General features: G+C 36.2%; 1 protein-coding gene across 19 annotated transcripts in view; it reads left to right on the plus strand.

Moving 5' to 3' along the window:
* Positions 1–18,651, plus strand: part of PALS2 (protein associated with LIN7 2, MAGUK p55 family member) — a 120,141-nt gene that overhangs the window by 14,198 nt on the left and 87,292 nt on the right. For 6 of the 19 annotated variants that reach the window (XM_055115785.2, XM_055115783.2, XM_014345613.4 and 3 more), the window contains exon 1: positions 8,149–9,607. The exons of the other annotated variants lie outside the window; for them this stretch is intronic. The gene's annotated coding sequence lies outside the window, so the exon portion shown is untranslated. Of the gene's footprint in view, positions 1–8,148; positions 9,608–18,651 lie in introns of those variants that run through there. 19 annotated transcript variants of the gene reach the window in all.

Here is an 18,651-nt window from a genome sequence, read left to right on the forward strand (position 1 = left end):
CCAGCCTGGTCTCAGAACTCCTGGTCTCAAGCCATCCTCCCTTCTTGGCCTCCCATAGTGCTGGGATTACAGGCATGAGCCACCATGCTAAGTTTTGTGGGGAAGTGTGGAAAGCACGTGGCTTGATTCTTATCAGAAAGTTTCACTTTACTTTTGGTCTGAGTCTTCCTCTCTGACATCTTCTTTTCAATTTCATAAAAGAACACTATAGCAAATACATCTTACAACCATGACCATACTGTCTCTAGAAAGCCAGAATATTATGAAACATTTAGTAGGTGAGCAAGAAAAGTGGAGTGATTCTGATGCCAGAAATAGCACTGAGCTAACACAGTTTGATCTATTTGTTATTTAGAATATACCAGTGATTCTCTAAGGGGGCAGTTTTGCCCCCTAAGGGACATTTGGTAATATTTGAAGCCATCTTTGGTTGTCACACCTGGGGTGGGGTGCTACTGACATCTAGTGGGTAGAGGCCAGGGTTGTTACTAAGCAATTCATTGGGACAGACCCCACAACAAAGAATTATCTGGCGCCAACTGACAGCAGTGCGAAGATTGAAAAACCCTGGAATGTAGAGTAGGCAGGTTCTTCCCTGGACATGTTTGGAGACATAGGTCAATTTTTTTTACTTCCTTTTCTTCTAGGCTTGACCAGATATCATCCTACCAACAGCTTACAATACCGTATAGATTCTTACTCTTTGTTTCATTGTGTTCTTATCTTAAGGGTATATCTTAGACATTTCAGTTAGACAAATATTTCTAAATATTTCTACCCATCTTCATTTAGGGTTGCTTTTTTCTGCTAAGTTTATTTTTCTTTTTTACCAGTTTATCTCTTGAGGGATCACTCTATTTTTAAATAATTGAGGGCCTCTGATGATGTATTTAGGTATTCTCTTTTACAGCATTTTCATGTGCTTCAAGTCCCAGGTCTGGTTTGAGCTAGTTCTTGAGTCCAGATTTTTTTCATGTACTGTTTGAACCTCTTCTGATTTTTTAGTATATAAAAAGTTTGAACAACAAGACCCTTAAGGGAAAAACTATCTTGGAGTTCTTTTAGAATGATTTTATTCTTGCTTACAGATAAAGATTGCCATACATTTAACAGCTACATACAAAAAGACTTTATAATGGTTTATAGCACTAAATGGAAAACACTGAAATTCTAGAATGAAACAAGGTTTGCAAGAACTTCTATTTGGCTTTATTGTTTTTGTTAAGCAGAGCAAAATAATTCATCATAATATGAAGATAAAAGTTGAATAAATGTATCATAATTGAGAAAGGGGTGTGTTTTTAGAAAAACAGTTTATTTTGTCCTTATCCCGCCTCCATTTGATGTTGATGTAAACATATTGGCCATTTAATATAAAATATAATTCCAGTCTGCCTATGTATAACAACTACACTGTACAATAAAAAGAGACGGAAAGCAAAAGTATTTCTATACTGTAGTGGTCAGGATATGATTTGTAGATCCAAATTTTGTGTGTGTGTGTGTGTGTTTGGAAAATTTGGGAGGCAAAGTTCTCGAGTAAGTGCAGATCTTCTTTTAGTAGATACTTCCTGTCTGCTTTGTATACACATTAATTATATCTTCATCTTCCATTTTCACCTGTACAGGTGTTTCATTAATTGGCCTCCCATCACATCCAAAACCAAGTTGCCTCATTGATAGATCAGTTGTTAACAATAGGCTCTCATTAGTTTGCTAAGTGATATACTCTGGAGCTGTACCACTGAACCATCCCAGCCCACCACTGCAACTCTATATGGTTATTTTTTTGGGTCTTGACTCCTTTCTTGGGCTTTTTGTCAGCCATGGAAAGCATTACTGTTGCAGCTGCTGCTTCTCGAAAGAAGTTTCAGGTACCTCATGCATGTGCACACAACCAGCATTAGTAAGTAAGCCTGTTTTAATTCTGGAGATATTTTACCTAAGAAATATTTAAGTGTGTGAAGAGACTACTTTTCTGAGTGTAGAAATTTCAGGGCAGTCAAATGCATTTGTGTATTGTTAATGCTCTGAACAAGCTAGTGTACCTGGAGGGAGGAATTTATGTTGGTTAATGAGTAACATAGTTCTCTCATCCCATTACTTATTTATGATCAATTTATTTTTAATTAAGCTTTTAAAATTATTAATGCTACATGACATGCAAAGTTAAAATCAGCATGGAAGAATGAATGTACCATGAAAGTTAAAGGTTTCTATCCCTACTCTTACTTCATAGAGTTAATCATGGTTAGTAGTTTCAGATTTAGTTATATTAGTAAAGTGGTTCTCAATTCATGACTGGCATTTTTGGCAGTACTATACTTTGCAATGCAGGATTGTCCTGACCTGAACACTACTCAGTGTTTAGTGTCCCTTAATATTTGGTTTTCTACCACAGTTACTGAGACAATCAAAAATGGCCTAGTACATTTCCAAATGCTCACTGGGGAGAGGTGGTATGCTAACTTTAAAAAACATACATCTTAGAAAGCATATGTTTATGTTTTCAATTTCACACAGTAAGTATTGACTCTAGTATAAAAGAATATTTAAGTGCGCACAGACTTCTTGAGGGAGGCCCAGAGAAAGTCCACTTGGGAGGAACTGTGCTTACTTCTAAAGTCTTAGATTATAAGATTTTTCAATCTTACCTGCTTTCTTTCCTGATAGTCTTACTTTCTTGTGTTTTCAGCTACCTGTCTTTTTGTTACTGTTTGATGATTTTTGAATTGTGTGCTCTTGCTTCGCTGGGTTTTATTGGAGGAAATTCTGTGCAACCCAGTTAGAGGACACATTCTTTCCAAGGTTTGCCAAGGCTTTTCTTTGGCACCTGTGGAAGCCACTGACCCAAGACCACTTCGTAGTTTCTCTGCTTGGGGTGTTCTGAACTAGGCAGGTAGGTATATTTTGAACCCTGAATCCTTGAGAGTAGGCTGTGATTACTAATTCTCAGGTGATATTTTTTTCTGCTAATATGGAGTCCAATCTGAGACAGGCCAACTTCCTTATTGTCTTCCTTGGCCAACAGGCATGTTTTTATTAGACTACTCTTACAAAGTAGGGGTTAGTCCTGTAAGGTCTCAGCTTCATGTGGGAAGGTCTAAGTTGCATTTTTCATCTTGAACAGGCCAGGGCCTAAATGGCAGCTTCTGAACTCCTGGTTACTGAAATCCTAAACACCCCAGGGCAGTCATAACTTCAGTACCTACTTACTAGTTTGTTTTTTCCCCTTCATATTGGCTCACAGGGATATTCTTGGGGACTTTTTTTTTTTTTTTGAGAGGATGTTTTCAGTATTTTATTTCGCATTTTTAGATGTTTTGTGAGAGAATTATTTTCAGATTTTCAAGGGTACCTTCTTTGCCAAACCAGCAAGCCTTTCTTATCTGTTTTCTAACTTCTAAGCAGTTCCTAAACTTTTGGTTTGCTAATCTCTTTCTCTTTTATTTTTGTCTCACCTCCCCTCCAGTATTACTGCTGTTTTATTATTTTTTAAAATTACATACCTGTTTTGTCATTTCAGTGGGACCTCAGGAGGGAGGGAACATAGGCATGTGTGTTCAGTCTTCCACTTTAACTGGAAGTGTGTCTAATAGTTTTGAGGTATACTATGTCTATTAGGGCCAACTGACCTCAGGAAAAATCAATGTAAATACCTTTCCATTTAACTGTCATTTTAAGTTTGAATTTAAAAAGCATAGTCTTTGGCTGTAAAAGAGGGACAGAGTCCGGAATGGAGGATGACATTCAGACCATTATGCAGTTGAGCAAGGCCTCACTGAGATAGGGGGCAGTGTGTAGCTTGACGTACGTGGGCTCTTACCATAAAGTCTAGCTATATAAAGCAAATCACATTACAATGATGAGAAACCAGAATTTTAAAATTTCATCCAATGAGTATTTATTAAATGTGATGTGTCTGGAGTAATACTAAGAATTAGAGTACAAAAATAAATAAAATGCCATATCCTCAGTGAACCCACTAATTTTGTGTTAGAGATAGACATGTAAATTAAAATAGTTCTCATTATTCAAGATAGTTATGGTGTATAAAGTCTCTGCAAATGCAGAATTATCAAATGCTGAGCTGTGTTGCTTCTAGGGGAAATGCAGGGTTAGGTTCCTGCAAGCCTTTAGTCACAATATGTTCATCAACTGGTCAATATATAGCCTTTTTTATGTGTATTTCTCTTTAAAGATACTTTATTATGTATTATTGATTCATTAACATTGTACTCATAGCCAAGCTTACCATATCTTATGCCTGAACAAAGCTTGTCTAATATGTACATTTTTCTGTAAAGCACACCAGAGCCTTTTCATGATAAAGAAGCACTAGATAGCACTTCAGTGCTATGATTGGGGACCATTTTGTGAAATCACAAACAACAGAAAAATGCAAAAAAAAAAAGTGGCACAAAATAAACTATGAAAAGGATACTTGTTTTTAGTATGAGAGCCGAAACAAGAAAGCAAAGTGTTGCTTTCTTCCACCTCAGCTGGGACTGTGCAATGTTGGGTGACTCAAATTTTTCACCACTCTGCATATCCACTAATGACCACAAAAGCTCTGTAAGTATCGATTATTGGATTAAAAGTAAATTTTAGCAAGTAGGCAAATTCGCAAACACAGAATAATGAGAATCAACTGTACTGTATAATGTGGTAAGTGCTGTATATTGTAAATCTGCTAGGATGGGTCAGGGAAGGCTTCATTTGAGACAATTAAGATGAATTTACAGCAGTATGAAGCAATGAATCTATGGAATGGCAAATGGTCCAGAGTGGTTGGAATAAAAGGGCCCCTGTAAGGAGAGGCAAGTGGGGACGTTTGGACTGGCCAGCTAACAGAGGAGGATGTGAAGGCCCTTATGCTGTATTAAGGAATTTTGATTCTATAGGTGATGGGAAACTATTGAATGATTTTAGCCAGGGGAGAAACATGGTCATATTTGTATTTTGGAAAGCTCACACTGCTTTGGTATTGGGTATAGATGAAGTAAGGAAAATAAATACAGGCATACCTCAGAGATATCACGGGTTCAGTTCTGGACCGCTACAATAAAACACATATCACAATGAAGCAAATCACACAAATTTTTTTATTTCCCAGTGCATGTAAAAGTATGATTACACTACACTGTAGATTATTAAGTATACAATAGCATTATGACTAAAAAATGTACATACCTTGATTTAAAAATACTTTAAAGCTTAAAAATGCTAGTAATCATCAGAGCCTTCAGAGAGTTGAAGTCTTTTGCTGGTGGAGGGTCTTACCTTGATGCTGATGGCTGCTGACTGATCAGGGTGGTGGTTGTTGAAGGTTGGAGTGGCTGTGGTAATTTCTTAAAATAAGACAGATATAAAGTTTGCCACATTGGTAGACTCTTTTTTCATGAAAGATTTATTGGTAATATGTGCTGCTGTTTGAGAACATTTTATCTATAATAGAACTTCATTCAAAATTGGAGTTAATCCTTTCAAACCTTGCTACTTTACCAGCTAAACTTATGTAATATTCTAAATTCTTTGTTGTCATTTCAGCAATATTTACAGCATCTTCACCAGGAGTAGATTCCATCTCAAGGAACCACTTTTTTTGCCCACTTGTAAAAACCAACTCCTCTTCTGTTAAAGTTTTATCATGAGATTGTAGCCTACATCTTCAGGCTTCACTTCTAATTCTCATTCCCTTACTTTTTCCACCACATCTGCAGTGACTTATCCACTAAAGTCTTGAATCCCTCAAAGTCATTGATGAGAGTTGGACTCAGCTTCTTCCAGACTCCTGTGAATCAACATTTTGAAGGATATTTTGACCGTCTCCCATGAATCACAAGTGTTCTTAATGACATAAATGGTGAATCCTTTCCAAAGGGTTTTCAATTTGCCCACATCCATCAGAGGAATCACTATCTATGGCAGCTATCGTCTTATGAGATGTATTTCTTAAATAAGATTTGAAAGTCAGAATTACTCCTTAATCCATGGGCTGCAAAACAGATGTTGTATTAGCAGGCATGAAAATAACATTCATCTGCTGTGCATGTCTATCAGAGCTCTTGGGTGACAAGGTGAGTTGTCAATGAGCAGGAATATTTTGAAAGGAATCTTTTTTTCTGAGCAGTAGGTCTCAACAGTGGACTTAATAAATTCAGTAAACCTTGTTGTAAACCGAAGTGCTGTCATCAAGGTTTTGTTCCATTTATAGTGCACAGTTAGAGTAGATTTAGCATAATTTTTATGGGACAGGATTTTTCAGAATGGTAAATGAGGATTGGCTTCAGCTTAAAAGTCACCACCTGTGTTTGCCTCTAACTAAAGAGTCAGACTGTCCTTTCAAGGTTTGAGGCCAAGCATTGACTTTTCACTAGCTATGAAATCCTATGTGGCTAATAAAAGGCTATTTTGTCTGCACTGAAAATCTATCTGTTGTGTAGCATAGTCACCACCTTCATCAATGATCTTAGCTAGATCTTTTGGGTAACTTCTTGCAGCTTCTACATTGGCACTTGCTGCTTCACCTTACACTTTTATGTTATGAGATGACGTCTTTCCATAGACCTCATGAACAACCTGTGCAAGCTTCAGACTTTTTTCCAGTAGCTCTTCACCTCTCTCAGCCTTCATAGAATTGAAGGGAGTTAGGGCCTTACTCTGGATTAGGCTTTGGTTTAAGAGAATGCTGTGACTGGTTTGATCTCCAGACCACTCAAACTTTCCCCATATCATCAATAATGCTGTTTTGCTTTCTTATTCCTGTATTCACTGGAATGGCACTTTTAATTTCCTTCAAGAACTTTTCCTTTGCATTCACAACTTGGCTGTTTAGCTCAAGAGGCCTTTCAGCCTCTTTGCTTTCAACTTCCCTTCCTTATTAAATGTAATCATTTCTAGCTTCTGATTTAAAGTGAGAGACTTGCTACTCTTCCTTTCACTTGAACTCTTAGAGATTATTGTAGAATTATTAATTAGCCTCATTTCAATATCATTATGTCTCAGGGATTAAGGAGGTCTGAGGAGAGGGAGACGAGGAATGGCCGGTTGGTAGACCAGTCAGAACACATACATTTATCAGCTGTCTTATATGGGGGTGATTCATGGTGCCCCAAAACAGTAAACAGTAGTAACATCAAAGAGCACAGATGTGATGGATATGGTAATTACCTTGACCCTATCACCATACATTATATGTATCGAAATACTACCCCATGAATGTGTGCATTTATTGTCAAGTTTAAAAAGATTACTGATCATAGATCATCATAACTGGCATAATAGTAATGAAAAAGTTTGAAATATTGTGAAAATTACAAAAATGTGACACAAAGACATGAAGTGAGCATATGCTGTTGGAAAAATGGCTTCAATAGACTTGATCAATGTGGGGTTGCCACAAACATTCAATTTTTTTAAAAACAGTATCTGTGAAGCACAATAAAATGAAGTGCAGTAAAATGAGGTATGCCTGTAGAAGGTTTTAGATATTCAGGTGAGAGATGATGAGAGAGTGAACTAAGGCAGTGACAGTGGAGATAGAGAAAATGGGATAGTATTTGAGAAATATGCCAAGATTTAAATTAAAAGTTCTTCGTGACAGTTTAGATAGAATAAAGGAGATCAAACAGCTATTCATTGTTGCTATTAAGATAGGCAATACGGGAGGAAGACCAGATTTAGGAAGTAACATGATAATTTCTGGATATGCTCATTTTTATGGTGCCCATGGGAGATTTTCTGTGGAGATGTAGGCAAGGAAATACAAATCTGAAGCTTGGGTGATATAGCTTTGAGAGACATCAACTATTTATATATATATATATAAAATATATTATATATAAAAATACATAATATATAATATAAAAATATATATAAATATGTAAATATATATAATATATATTTATAATATATAATATAAATATATATATAAATATATAAATATATAAAAATATATAAATATATAAATATATTTTAAAAATATATAAATATATATAAATATATATATATTTGAATGTCTACTGTGTGTCAAGCACTGTCCTAGTGCCAGAGGAGACAGAACAATGAGTGAATTTTTAGTGAGGGGAAACATAAGCAAAAAATAATTTCAGATGAGTACTGTGATGAAAATGAAACTAAAAGGATGGAGAGTGACAAGACTGTATGTAAGGGTGGTAGCGTAGTTTAGATTGAATGCTTGGGTTTACTGTCTAGGGAGGTAATAGTTACACTGTGACAAAATGAAGAGAATATTGGTATGTGTGTGGATCTCTGGGAAGAGCATTTCAAGGAGAGAGAACAGAAGATGGTAAAGATGGGAAATGAGAGATGGGAGATGAACTGGTCTAGTTTGAAAACAGAAAGGAGCCCAGTGTGACTGGAGACAAGCAGACAAAGGGAAAGAGTTGGAGAAGTTGAACGCAGAGAGGTACAATGGGTGACAAATCATGAAGGCGCTAAGCGGCCATGGTCAAGAGTGTGGCTAGTTTTCTAAGTACAGTGGGAAGCCTTTGGGTAGTTTTAGCAGGAGAGTAACAAAATCTGTTTTGTGTTTTAAAATGATGGCTCTAGCCACTCTGGGGAGAATATTGTTGAGAACGAGAGTGAAAGTAAGGGAACTGGTCAAGTGACTACTGCAGCAGACAGGCAAGAGTTGATGGTAGCTTAGCGTAGGGAGATAGCAGTGAATGGGCAAGGGAGTCAGATGGCTTTTCTTCAGTCACCTCCATTGTGACCGAATTGAAGAACCAGTTTATCATTGGATCTGTTATGAATTCTAGGTATTTTTGTAAGTATATATATAAAGTATTATTTTGAAAACAGACCCTATCAATGAAATTTATTCTAAAATTACATAGTTTTGGGATTCAAATTAGAACACTTGATAAAATATCTCAGTGATTCTATAATCATATTTCACATTTATGAATGTTTATTAGGTGTGTAAAACATTTTCAAACAATTTTGATTCATTATACTACATATTTTCTTGTAAAATAATGAAGTTTTGACTTGCTTTGTTAATTAGTGGTTGGGTGAATAAAAATTTACTCAAAGCAGGACTACTACGTTGTGAGAGTAAATTGGCAACAGTGCTGTTTATTTGAGCTCTGTTTAAAAAGGAAAAAAACGACTCTCCGTATATCTAGCTTTCTCCTGTGTGAGCACTACACTTTAACAAGGATATTTCTGGACATAGTAGGAAGCATGGACTGTGGTGGGGAGAGATTGGGGATTAGTATACCAGTTAAGAGGCTTTTAAAGTAGTCTAGGCAAGAGAATATTAGAAACTCTAAACCAGACAGTGAAATTTTTAGAGTGGAATTGTGATGAAGATTACTTTGAGACTTTTATGAAGTAGAATGAAAAGATTTGAAGAAGAATTAGATGTCTGGAGGTTAGGGAGAAGAAAAAAATTGGATGATTCTGAGATTATAAGCATCAGAGAATGGGTAGTTGGTGATGTCATAATATAAATGAGAGGTAGAATCTGTAGTCGCAGTAGGCTTGGTTAGAGTCAGTGAGTAGTTTTGAAAATGGTAAATTAAAGGCACCATCTTTGGGACTCCCTGGGGAAAAACGTAAAGAAGGCAGTTGAAGAAAGGTGAGTGCTGTAACTAATACTTGGAAATTATCCTCATATAGAAACTAGATGAAGCCTCAGAAATAAATGAGATCACTCAAGAAAAGAATGAAAACCTGAGAGATAGCATCAGCAGTGATAGTCTGTCCTTAAATAGAATGAAGACAGTATGTGATTGATTTGTCAGTTGTCATTCCTGATCTTTTCCAAGAAGTTTGAGGAGAGCTGTGGCTGAGATGGCACCGGTGGAGAACTGGAAAGATAACGCATAATGCAGACTACTCTTTGAAAAGTGTGGTGGGGAAAAGGAAGAGAGATAAGGCTGTGACTTAAAAGAGAAATGAGATTCCATATAGGGATTTTTAAAAGTTATTATTTAAGGATGGAGAAGATGTTAGCACATTTATAGATGCAGACATAGCAAATGAAAAAATATTGAAGTTTTAGAGGAATAACCCATGGATCATGGTCCCACAGTGGGTGGGAAGTAGTTGATTCATTGACAGGTAGTAGCCTTGTAGAGGAGGAAGGGCATACTTTCTCCTGAGATACAAGGAATAAAGAATGGTGGTAATGTATTTGATTCTGCAAGTGAAAGGGAATTTCAGTAAATCATAGGTGATAAGCTCTTTTTTTCCTTTTTCTTCTGACAAAGTAGTCTTTTGACAATTTAGTGTGGTAAATGTTTGAAATAGAGAATATGAGAGAACTTGAGAAGGGGCAAGTAATAGGATTGTGCAGCAGTATTTGGGAACTTGTTTCTCTTTGTTAGGACCAGGGCAATTTGAGAATATTGCAATACTTGGGGATAAGAATAGGAAGGAAGGCCCTGGAATGGAGAAAAGAGCTGTGGAAAATAAGAGGTGAGGAGAGATGATTACTTCATGATTTGCCTAGGGCTGCCTATATTGAAATGTGTGCAGGCAAGCTATTGCTAGGCCACTGGGGAGATCTTTTCACTGAGTCCAAATGTGAACTGCATCATTAATGCTGTTTTATCAAACCAAAGTATATAAAGGAAGTTCTGTTAAAGCAGAAAATTATCATTATAGAAAAGGACTTGTGAAAAGTTCTACAACATTTGAAACAGGTATTTTCATGTAACTTAAATTTATGAAGGACAAGTTATTGTCTTTTTAGTTCATATTTTTAGTTCATTTTGTTACCAGTATTTTCAAAACGTACCCAGCTCAGTCTTTAGTTGTTAGAAGTGAAGGGCTAACAAGGATATCCAGTTGTCTGTAGTGTTGATGCTTGCTATAGGGAAATTTGCAGTGAGAAAAACATATTAAAATAGTAGTGTTGTTCAGTTGTAATTTCATCTATTTAAAGTGTTCTTTCACTACATTGAACAAATTATCAGATTGCCTAAGTTTCTTATAACCAGAAGTCTTTCATATAAGAAATGTGAGGTTAAAACTTAAAATAACCTGTTCATTATAGATTGGATAATCTGCTGTTTCACTGAGTTAGGACCTCTTTGGAATTCGCAAATTTCTGAAACTGTGCTAAATAAATAAGGCTATTATGAGCAAGGTTTTATCTGTACACACACAATCAAAGTTTTCTAATATTTGGACTGTGTTTTAATATTCCATGCAAGGATTCTGTGTATGGTGTGTCTGTGTTTCTCTGTCTTGTTAATGTGAGCATTCATGCCCAGAAGGGATGATTGGGAGACATTATACCTTTGAAGAAGATAATTTGTTTCCAACTTATTTTTACTGTCAAAAATGTTTTTTGTGCTTATTTTTAATGCAGTGCTTTGTATATACTTTTGTGAAATATTTCGCCCAGTACTTTAAAGGATGATACATAATCAAAAGTAAAAAACACACCGAGTGTTGAATGAGGCAGGAATAAAATACAGTCGTGCATCACTTAACAAAGGGGATACATTCTGAGAAATGCATCATTGGGCGATTTCATGATCGTGCAAACATAGAGAGTACTAACACAAACATAGATTGTACTAACACACACATAGATGGTATAGTCTGTTATACATGTGGGCTATTTGGCCTATTGTTCCTAGGCTACAAACCTGTATAACATTTTACACTTGTGGCTTACCATGAATGGAGCTTGCAGAACTGGCAGTTGCTCTGGGTGAGTGAGTGGTGAGTGAATGTGAAGGCCTAGGACATTATTGTACACTACTGTAGACTATAAGAAATTTATTTTTTAAATTTTTTCTTCAGTATTAAATTAACCTTATCTTACTATAACCTTTTTACTTTATAAACTGCAGCTCTTTTGTAATAACACTTAGCTTAAAATACAAATGCATTGTACAGCTGTACAAAAATATTTTCTTTTTTAATATCTTCTATAAGCTTTTTTTTTTTTTTTTTTTTTTTGATGGAGTCTTGCCCTGTCACCCAGGCTGGAGTGGAGTGGTGTGATCTGGGCTCACTACAACTTCTGCCTCCTGGGTTCCAGTGATTCTCCCGTTCCAGCCTCCCAAGTAGCTGGGATTACAGGTGTGCACCACCGCACCTGGCTGTTTTTTGTATTTTTAGTAGAGTCGAGGTTTCATCATGTTGGCCAGGCTGGTCTTGAACTCCTGACCTCAAGTGGTCCACCTGCCTCAGCCTCCCAAAGTGCTGGGATTACAGGTGTGAGCCACTGCACCCAGCCCTATAAGCTTTTTTCTATTAATTTTTTTAACTTTTTAATCTTTTTTATTAACAACTAAGATGCAAACACATTAGCCTTGGCCTACACGGGGTCAGGATCATCAATATCAGTGTCTTCTACCTTCACATCATGTCCCACTGGAAAGTCTTCAGGGGGCAGTAACACCCATGGAGCTATCATTTCCTATGATAACAGTGCCTTCTTCTGGAATCTCCTGAAGAACCTGCCTGAGGATCTTCTTGCGGGGGTGTCACTCTTTTCAGAAATCTGTTCATGGTGGTTTCCTTGGGTTTGTTTCTTTTTTTCATCATAGATTTGCTTGTAAGCAGATCTATGAACATTCCTCTCTAGTAATGAAAACCTTTCATTGTTGGGGTTCATGTTTTCAAACTTTTTAAGCAGCTTGTTGAAGTCTGCAAAAACTTCTGCTAAACCCTTCACTGTACATTTTCTTGAGAGAATTATTCAGCTGCATTATAATCTTTTCGAACCACTATTGTATACGTGGTCTTTGGTCGACTGAAATAATGTTATGTGGTACATGACTGTATCCAAATTGATGAGGTAATTCTAGTAGCTTATAAAATATCTTACATAACAAGATCCATGTCATTTCCCCCTGAATCAAGGACAAAGAAGAAAAAAGGTTTGTTAAGTATAACATATAATATTCAAATGTGAATTATGTTTGATTGTAGGTCAGTAATTTTTGAGCCCCAGTTTCTTATGAGAATGGAATTGGTAGTGTGCCAGTTAAGGAAAATTTATGGTGACACTAGATAAACATGGCAGTAAGTAGAAGCAGTTCATTTTGTATAAGTTAAATCGTTACATTTATAAATATAAAGAATAGCCATTTAACTATTTTTTGTAGGTTTTTAAATTATAGTTTTTACATCTTACGTTTTAGTTGAATGTTTTACTGAAATATATTTCATGTCATAGTATAGATAAAAAAGAATTTAAGAAACCATGTCATCTAAGGATGACTTTGTCTTCTCCAGGTTTCTGTCCTCAAGCGAAAAAATCTTGCCTGTTTTTAACTCTAGAAAAGTGGTTATAATTATTTGATTTTTCAGCATGCAAACTAGTAACTATTTACACATGATAGATATACTTTTTTTTTAGGTTTTTATTTTTTATTAAAACTATTAATGCACATATGGATGAAAGACTAGAGGTGCTCCCCAACTCTATTTCTGTTTCTTCCTCCCTGGAGGCTACTACATCGAACATTTTTAGCTGATTGTTTTGGTATCATGTCAGTAAATGGTGTGCTTATGTTGCTAATTCTTATTTTTTTGGTTTTAACCATTATGGAGGATGAGGATTTAGCTCTTTACATTTTCCTTCACCACGTATGCATATCATATACTCTTCCAATCCCTCAGTTCTTTCACCCTAATTATATTAGTAATTTTGATTAGATTAGTATTCGTTAGCAGATCCACTAGTAAATTGTAGTTGCTATTCTCTATTCCTGTATTTTCATTTTCTCAGACTTAATTTATTTGCTTCATTTTTTTGTATATGCTACTTGGCTATAATTCAACCCCCAAATCTGTGCTTGTTTTCAAAATCAACTTTCAGTGCGTTCATTCCGATTTGTCAACTTCATTTTCTTGAAGATGTCACTCTTGGAGCCTTCTAAGCTGAATACGGACTCATTTTCTGAAGCTGGTGTACACGTGTCACCGATCTTCTTAGAAATTATCTTTGCCTTTTTCCTGAGTTGGGCCTTCTAGATCCTGTATTCTCTGTCTCCCTCTTTATGTTTTGCTTGTTTCATGCTTTGAGAGCAGCATGTCTTTTTTTTGTTTTTGTTTTTAATCTTTCTGAGGAAAAGTGTTTGTGGTAGGTTAATTTTGTGAAACCTTATGAGCAAGTCTGAAAATTATTTTTAACTATCCTCACACTTGATTGATGGTTTGGCAGGGTAAAGAATTCCTGGGGGAAATGTTTTTAAAGGCATCATTGCATCATCTTCTACCTTTAGATGTCACCATTGAGCCATTCAGAATCATTCCTGATTCTTGACACATGATTTTTTTCTTTTTTCTCAGTATTCTGATATTTCACAACAAAATATCTTAATATGAGTCCATTTTCATCTGTTTTGCTGGGTGCTCAGTGTACTCCAGCAACTTACATCTTTCATTTCTGGAAAATGTTAAATATTTCATTATTGTTTTTCTCCCCTCCATTTTGTCTCTCCTTTCTTTCCAAAACCCATCTGGTTTAGATGCCCTCTAATCAGGTTCTCTAATTTTCTTCTATTTTTCTACTCCTGTGCTTTTCTACTTTTTGTGGTATTTCCTCACATTTACCTTCCATGATTTCCATTGAATTTTTTCTTTCTGCTTTTGTATTTTTATTTTCTAAGAGCTCTTTTGTTTCCTCTGTAACTATCTTATTCTAGTTTCATGAGTATGATATTCTTCTTTTTCTTTGATAATTTTTATAACTGTTGCTTTTTTCAACCTGAGTAGTTTTTACCTATTTGTTTATTTTAATCTCTTTCATTTACTAGGCTTTTCTCAGCTATCTAGTATCCCAAGATTCTTAGCTCATTAAGAGTGGGGGACTAAAAACCTGATGCTCTGATTTCATGTTGAATGTCACTGTAGCTAGTTTGTAGCTGGGTTATTTGGGGGTAATACCTGATCTTCATGTCTGTGTCTTTCTTGTTGACTGGTCATATTCTGTAGACTATGAAGAAGACTTCACATCTGCCTGGAAAGTAAAGACCAAGCTGAAGGCTTCAGATAGTCAGGAGGGAGAATCAGGTGGAGGGGTTTGTATCAGCATTTAATAATCCTGTCTTCTATATTATTTCATTGTCTTTGGTCGAGAGGTACCTCTTATCTTACTCTCTCCAGAAAATAAGCCCCTAGTTTTCAGTTCTGTGTAGTGGAGGAAGGTGGGTGATATGGTTTGGCTTTCTGTCCCCACCCAAATCTCATCTTGAATTGTAATCCCATAATTCCCACATGTCATGGGAGGGACCTGGTGGGAGGTAATTGAATCATGAGGGTGGTTTCCTGTTCTCTTGATAGTAAGTGAGTTCTCACAAGATCTGATGGTTATATAAGCGTCTGGTATTTTCCCTGCTGCCACTCATTCTCTTTCCTGCTGCCCTGTGAAGAGGTGCCTTCCACCATGATTGTAAGTTTCCTGAGGCTGGGGAGCCATGTGGAACTGTGAGTCAATTAAACCTCTTTTCTTCATAAATTACCCAGTCTTGGGTCATAGCAGCATGAGAACAGACTAATACAGTAAGAAGGCATCCCTCTGTAAACCAGGAAGTGAGCCAGCACCTTGATCTTGGACTTCCCAGCCTTCAGACCTGTGAGAAATAAATTTCTGTCATTTAAGCTACCCAGGCTATATTTTTGTCATAGCAGCCTGAATTAACTGACAGTGAGCTTAGGACTAGCTGAGAAAACCAGCAGCTTTGCTGCCCAAAAGTTGTGGAGTGACTTGATTCAGGCTAGGGAAGAAAGAGAAGACACACAAACTAAACCTGTGACTTTGCTGGTGAAAAGTGGTGGATTTGGTTGGAAACAAATAGAGAAAACCTGCTGCTGTGCTAATTTGACATTGTGGACCAGCAGAAATTTAATAGGGAAATCCTAGAAATGAGAGAGCCATGGAAGGATTAAGATGAGCTCTCCACATAGAGACCCAGGAGAGCCTGGAAAAAAGTGAAAGCTGATGGGGACTTGACAACTGGCTGCAACTTTGAATGCATTTCCCAGTCCATCACAGCTCAACTCACTGAGAGTGAAGTCTTAAAAGCTTGAGGTTTTTGAACACAGCCGTTGCTGATTTGTCCACAACATTGGCTCAAATGGCTGTTGGAGCACAATATTGGTCCATCATTAAGCTTTACAGACATAGGTACAACCCCAAGAGAGTCAGACTAAAATGTAAAAATAAGAATTAAAATATTAAACAGATGTCCTGACAGCATACCTTGGAGGGAAACAGATTCTGCAGTTTAAGTCTAGACCAATTATTTAAAAACTCAAACTCTGAAAAAAAAAAAATAAATCTAGAGTTACTGTTAAGGGTTCCATATTCAACCCCAAACTGCTAGACATGGCAAAGAAAAGAAATACCGGGAAAATGTGAGTCATCATCAGGAAAAATAGTCAATAAAACGGACTCTGACTGGGCTCAGTGTTGGATTTAATGAAGACTTCAAATTGGCTATTTAGAATATATTGAAAGAATTAAAGGAAAATATAGTCTGGGCATTGTGACATGTGCCTGTAGTCCCAGCTACACAGGAGGCTGAGGCGGGAGGATTACTTGAGCCCGGTAGTTCAAGGCTATGATCACACCTGTGAATAGCCACATCAGTCTAGCCTGGGCAGTAAAGACCCTGTTCCTTTCAAGAAAAGAAAAAAAAAAAAAAAAAGGAAAAAAGAAAAATATGTGAACAAGATGCTAACAGGACACAATAAATAGAGAACCTCAGTAAAGAAGCAAACTCAAAAAGAACCAAGTAGAGATTTTAGATTTGAAAAGCACAGTATTTGAAATGAAAATTTCATTGGATAGGCTCAACAGATTTAAGATGGCAGAGAAAATGTGAAGATCAATAAAAAGTATTCCAACAAGAGAAAGAAAAGAGATTTGTAAGAATAGGGAACAAAGCCTTGGAGACGTGTGGGACAATGTCAAACATTCCAACACACATGTAATGGGAGTTTCAGACAGAAAGGAAAGAGAGAGACAGAAAAAAATATTTGAAGTAATAGTGGCCCCAAACCATCTCAAAGTTTTACTAAATTTTGGTAGAAAATAAAACTTAAAAAGAATTTCAGTAAGATGAAATAAGCACACTATACGCTAACTTGGCAGAGACAGTGAGCTCTGGTCCTTTCAGCTTCTGATAAGGGCATTCCTGCCAAGATGGGGGCTCCACCCTCATGACCTAGTCTAACCCTAATCACCTCCCCAAAGACTCCACCTCCAAATACCATCCCACTGGGAATTAGGGTTTTAGCATATGAATTTGGGAGGGACACAAACGCCTAGGCCATAGCACTGATCAAGCTTCGGTTATCACCAACTGAGCTGGGGCCCTGGGGAGGTACATGGGGACAGCCCCAGGCAAGAAGGCCACAGAGTCACACTGTTCTTACCTCAAGCTCTAGCAGTTTTGCCAGAATAAATGTGCCTCATTTTTATAACGGCCTTTGGGCAATTTTCAGCACCCTTAAAAGACTGTCTTTGATGATGCTGTCCAGTTTTATATTTGCTTTTTTGCAGAGGGGAACTGCCAATCTCTTCATGCCAATATTATCAGAAATTGAGTAATGTTTGTAATAAAAGATTTTCAACATTTTAATATTACTAAACTTTCATAGTCACAACTTTGTTATCAAGTGAAAGAAATCATTGTGATATGGGCAATATTGTTTCTAATGATGAAATTCATTAGGATGTTCACTGCAGCATTTCTTGAAGACATGGGAAAAATAGAAACAACTGCCATGTTCCTCAGACGCTAAATAAACTACACTCATCCTATGAATCTGCAACAACTAAAAGAATAACATGGTTTCATATGTACTAATGTGAAATGTTCTCCAAAATACATTTTTCTGTGGGAAAATAAGTTTCATATATCACTGATATAGTAAGATATTACTTATATAAATATAGTAACACATTATGTTTTAGATATTTATATAAGTATAGAAATGAAGCATATATCTTCATATTTTCTACAGATACAAATATGTAAATATGTAAGAATAGGTCTATAAAGACATAAAGAATAGGTCTATAAACACATAAAAACAAAGTATAACAGGCATTACCCCTAGGGAAAGAGCAGAGATGGAAAGCTGGCCAAGTTAAAAAGGCTCTTGTCTCTATCCAGTAATACCTGAAATTTTTTACAAAATTAATTTATTTATGTATACCTGTGTAATAAAACAATAATTTAACAAATGGATTGCCCAAGCTATCAGCTATGTATATGGAAAGTCAACATCATGAGGATTCCTAGAAGTTTCTATACAAATTCACAGAGATTAAAGAAAACCATTTGATGAAATAAAATTAAGCACCCTTATATAAAAGATTTTATTAGGTGAAACATGCTTGGCATCATTTCTCAAGTCATGGATTTGTCAACCCAAAGATGATCTCCTTATATAGAACATTTCATCTTTTAAAATCCCATGACTTATATGTTAGTTTGTGCTTTTTATCATGGATTTCTTTCCTAGTAGTAAGCCATTTCAGTATGTGTCACATTCAATAATATCTTTTAATAACTTTAACAGGTGCATTTCAAGTTACAAGATTTCTTTATGCCTACAGTTAAGAATTACTATGAATGAAACTTATTAACAATTACTCTTAATTCTTTAAATCGTCATCTTATGAATCAAGTATTTTCTGCT

Source organism: Pan paniscus, chromosome 6 (genome assembly GCF_029289425.2).
Source record: "Pan paniscus chromosome 6, NHGRI_mPanPan1-v2.0_pri, whole genome shotgun sequence".
In the NCBI taxonomy this organism is placed as follows: domain Eukaryota; kingdom Metazoa; phylum Chordata; class Mammalia; order Primates; family Hominidae; genus Pan; species Pan paniscus.